Below are 5,334 nucleotides of genomic sequence, written 5' to 3' on the forward strand. Positions count from 1 at the left end.
TCTCGAATACAGAGTAAAGCAATGGAACAAGTCCTGAGTCCAAGCTCCAGCACTAGAAACAAAATTTATAGCACCCTAGGAATGTTTTGAAGTGCAATAGTTCCTATGGTAAAATTCCACAGTGGGGGAAATTACTGGGTTAGGAATCAAAATCTGCGTCAAAGGAGGAGTTTGCCAAACACACCAGAGGTGGAAATGCCTTCCTGCTTTTCTGAAAAACTCCAGAGAGCCTTGCATTAACTCTGCTTTTATTTTAGCCTTGCCTTGATAGAAAATGCAATCAGAATAACACAACCAAAATGACCTGAGACAAATGTATATCTAGAAGTAAAAGATAAAAACAAAATCGACACTAATTCAATGTATAAATGAATCTCCCACTATGAAAAACACTAAGGCAACAGAACAGGAGACTAAGATTCAAACTAGGGATGGTCCCAGCATGCCCTCACAAGCCAAGTAGAGTCAGCCCGGTGACTCAACTCGCCACCTCACCTGTTGGTGGTGCCGAGCTCCCTCATCCACACACTTGCCACCTGGCTGGCGGGGACCAGTGGGAAGGTGAGGACAAGGACGTCAAGGGTAACTGGGAGGATGATGATGATGATGATGATGATGATGATGATGATGATGAAGAGGAAACATAAGAAGCAGCAGAAGTAAAACCAGAAATAAAAGTTTCAGAAAAGAAAGAAAAATAGCGGAGAAAATAAAAGAACAAAGAAAGACAACAGAAGAAAAGGCAAGAAGAAATTAAAAGGAGATGAGAAGAACCTGAAGAACCTCAAGTGCTAACACCAGAAGAACAATTAGCAGATAAACTGCAGCTACAGAAACTTCAGGAAGAGTCAGACCTTGTACTAGCAAAAGAAAGGTTTTGTGTGAATGATACAGTTTCTGGGATAGATGCTATGAACCCATCTTCAAGAAATGATCTCACAGAATTTGGGAAGATACTAAAAGATAATATTACACAGGATGAAAAGTCATTCTATTATGCCAGGTTTTTGAAAGCCTTAGCTCGAGATGTGTGAATTTCATTGGAAATTGATGACTTGGCAAAGATGACCAATTCAGACTGTGCTTTGCTGTGAGAACACAGAAGCAAGCAAAGCAAAGCAAAGCCAAAAAGAAGAAGAAAGTCGTGGTTCCTGGAAGGGGGTTAAAGGCCACCATGGAAGATGATCTGGCAGATGATGGTGGTTGTTATTGAGGATATGTACAAGACTGTGAAGACTTCATGTGACAGTTTCTCTCTCCTAGTGTCTCCTTTCTGTTGCCCACAATCCCTTCAACATGTAGCACAACTTCTTTTCCTTTCACTTCTGCCAAATGCAACAATCAGAAGTGCTTATCTTTGGTGCTGGTTATTTAACCCCTTGACACTTAGGTGCTAATGTGCCAATGAGGGAACTTGGATCTTGCTGCCCAGGGGTTAAAATTGGGAACTTAAGTTGTTACTAAATCATAGTTTAAAAACAAAACAAACCTAATAACGTCATTTTTTCTGTCTACTCCTTTAGCAGCAGTCACTAAATTGGAAACAAATGTTGCAACATGATAAAAAATGGTGTGATTTTTACTAATCATCACTTCCACGGTAGGGATTGTCACTGCTGTGTAAAAGTTATAGAAGTTGGTGATGTTGTTGAAGCAATAGAAACACAGGAAACAGGTGACCAGCAGACGGATGGTGTGGGTGTCCTTGCTCTTGGGTGCTGGCTGGGTGGCAAGGTTAAAACTATGTAGCTGCTGATATCTAGTGGTGTTGGTAGAGAAGCCTCACCATGTAGAGGCTGGAGATGATCATGAGGATTACAAACACAAGATCTCGAAATAATAATATAGACATATAATACACTGATCTATTGTCTTCAAGCTGAGGAGTATGACAATATACATTGGAAAACCCAGAGCCAACGAGAGTGAAATTGATTTTGGCTTTCATAACCTTAATGACTGGGACGTAGATGAATGTATTGACAACCCAGAAGAACAAGAAAGAAGGGAAAATCCGCACTGAAGACTTAGATTTAAGCCACATGCACTAGACATGGTTGGAGCTGATGGTGATGGCCTGAAACACACTGAGGAGTGAGGTGATACAGATGGACAGTCCCGGGGTGACTCTGAAGAGGTACACCACTGCCTTGCAGCCCACATTGTCCAGAAAACGTTGGATTCCAAGGAATGCCATCATATTAGGCACAAGTGTGAAGGTGAGTTTCAGGATGTTGACCACAGTCAGATGTATGAAGATGGCATTGATGGGCTTCTTCAGATGACGTTGGAATTAGAACAGGTAAACTTAGAGCATGAAGAGTAGGGAGTTCCCCATGACATCGATGCACAGCTGGGCTATGAGGAAAAACCCCCATATTGATTCGCCCAAGCACATTGTGAACGGCATTGTAAGGTCTGATATATAGAGCAGAAAGACATTTCATACCAGAATGAATAATCAGTGCACTAGATTATCGATCCATTCTAGATGGCTCTTCAGGAAGAATATGAGGACGATGAAAATCAGTTTCAGGCCCAGGAGTGGCTCTTGTGGAATGGAATCTCAAAGGTTCCAGAGGATCTTTGAGTACAGAAATGGATGAGATTATAGAAGGGAAACCCTGGCTCATACCACAGGTCCTAGTGCCTTTGCTAGGAGAACTGTGGGCCTGTGGTACCAGATGTGAACATGGTTTCACACAACTCATGAAGTCAATGAAGCATTGTGTTGACCATGGTTCTATTCTAGCTTGCCTTGATATGAAATGCAGTCATTATCATGTGACTCCAGAGATGAAATTCCAGTGTATTTCTGGAGAGAAGTGACACAAAAATCTACGCAAACCATAGTTGCACTATGATAAAACACCAGGGCAATGGAACAGGAGACTAAGATTCAAAGTAGGCTTCAGTTTACCTATTTCCTCTACGCAGTGATCACTGGAAGTGAGCAATATATAGCAAGACACATAGGAAATCTACCATGCAGTAGATTCAGTATATGTAAACAATGAATGTTTTGATCATGCAGAGATCTTGTTATCATTATCATGTTAAAAATCTATGATTTCCCTAGCATTGTATCTGTGGGTACTGAAATTTTTCCATTGAGATTGGAGGAATAAAGTCACTTGCTGTTTGGATAGTCTGGTGGTCATTATGACAGTTAAAGGGTGAACGAATGCATCAGTGGTACTCAGTAGACACTAAATGGAAAAGGAACTACATAAATTGTGGTTAGGACAGGATGGAAAATCTAGGAAAGGCAGAGGTAGGGGTGACATTACCCAAAAAGAAATATACTGTAGAAGATGCACTGTGGCTCAAAGTAGCAGAGCGCAGCCTGGAGCTTAAAATCTCAGGGACAGCATGTGCACCCTGAGTGGAAGCCTTACAACAGACAGATATTTATCCTCATTTCCTGACTTATGAAATAGCAACCATGTATACTAGCTTTATAATACAAATACAAAATAATACTGACAATTAAAATGACAAAAACTGGGAAGAGTGCAATTCTAACAACCGTCATTCACAGAATTGATAAGCTATAAGAAAAACATCTGAGCAGGTCACCAGTGGCTTACACCCGTAATCCTAGCTGCTTATGAGGTTGAGATCTGAGGATCATGGTTTAAAGCCAGTCTGGGCAGGAAAGTCTGTGAGACTCCTATCTCCAATTAACTACCAGGACACCTAAAGTGGCGCTGTGGTTCAAGTGGTAGAGTGCTTGCTTTGAGTGGAGGAGCTTAGAGACAGTGCCCAAACCCAGAGTTCAAGCTCCATGACTGACAAAAAAAATAGTAAAAAAGAAAAAAAATCTGTAAATTGGCAACAGTGGCCCTCTCCTATATCCTAGGTACTCAGGAAGCTGAGACAAGAGGATCATGATTTGAAGCCAACAGCCTTCAAATGTCTCTGACACTCTTATCTCTCATAAATTACCAAAGAAGCTGGAAGTGGAGCTGTGGCTTATGTGATAGAGTCTTAGCCTTGAGCACAAAAACTCAGGGACAGTGCCCAGGGCCTGATTCACGCCACAAGACAAGCAATTGATAAACAAATAAACATACATGCATACATACATACATAAATCACATCTGTACCTCTATCAATACTTATAAATAAAAAAAAAGTTTACCCCTTTTCTGGGTTACTGCAGATGAAGTCAATCTAGAAAACATTGAAATTTATAGGTTCCATTCAGGAAACATTATTGCAACCCAGTTTCAAATCTCAACATGAATAGCAGGCAATGTGGTAAGGTTGGGGTAAGAGGATGATGAACAGAGACTTGTAGAACTTGTAGCAGTCAGGATCCGAGAAGAATATCTCTAGACACATCAAAGTGAAACCTTCCTTCAAGAACAAGGAACTGTTTTCAAATGAAGCAAAAGCCAAAGGAAGCACTTTATTACAATGGAAAGAATATAGTATTAATGTTGATTTCTCCACACCAACTCTCAATGCAAGGAGAGCCCCTAGCAGTTTTGAAGGACAGTAATGGAAACCCAAACTGGGGTAACCCTGGGCTTAATTCCTCAGTACCACAAAAATAAACAATGTGGGAAGTGGTGCTGTGGCTCAAATGATAGAGTGCTCACCTTGAGCAAAATAAGCTCAGGGACAGTGCTCAGGCCCTGAGTACAAGCCAGAGGACTGGCAAAAAAAGAACTCTTGCATAAAATCAACAAACCAAAAGGTGACATTTGAAAAAAAATCAATACACTTAACAGACCACTACTTATATCAATGAAGACGAGTCTCAAATTAACCAAATTAGAAATGCTAATAGAAAAATTGCAAAAAGCTCCCAAGAAATCCAAAACATTATGAGGGAATACTTTCAAAACCTATATTCAAATAAGATGGAAAATCAAGTAGAAATGTATACAAATTGCTAAAGCTGAACCAGGAAATTATAAACCAGTCCCAAAATATGCAATGAAACTGAAGATATAATCAGCAGTTTTCCAAAAAGGAAAAGCCCAGAAACGAGGGGATTCATGGCTGAATTCTGCAATACTTTTCAAGTTTAATGCTGGTACTCATCAACCTTCTCAGTGAAATAGAGGGAGAAAGATCAAGTCCATATTCATAGCATCAGAGAGTAGAGATCGCTGAGTTCCCTCACCTTCCTTCCTTATGCAGACTTCTTTCAATTTTCCCCATTTAGGACAGTGTGAACTATAGATTTATCATACATAAGCTTTGTGAAGTTGAGGCATGTCCCACTGTCTTCCTAATCCCTTCAGAGGTTTTTAAATGAAGTCTTGCTAGACTGGGAAGGTGGCTCAGTGGTAGGGTGCTTGCCTCACATGCATGAGGCCC

At 40.6% G+C, this 5,334-nt stretch overlaps 1 pseudogene; it reads left to right on the forward strand.

Moving 5' to 3' along the window:
- Nucleotides 1-431: 431 nt before the first annotated feature.
- On the forward strand, nucleotides 432-1,246 carry LOC122125672 (annotated as a pseudogene).
- The last annotated feature ends 4,088 nt before the right edge of the window (nucleotides 1,247-5,334 follow it).

Source organism: Dipodomys spectabilis, unplaced genomic scaffold (assembly GCF_019054845.1).
Source record: "Dipodomys spectabilis isolate Male_0828 unplaced genomic scaffold, ASM1905484v1 ptg000266l, whole genome shotgun sequence".
Taxonomy (NCBI): domain Eukaryota; kingdom Metazoa; phylum Chordata; class Mammalia; order Rodentia; family Heteromyidae; genus Dipodomys; species Dipodomys spectabilis.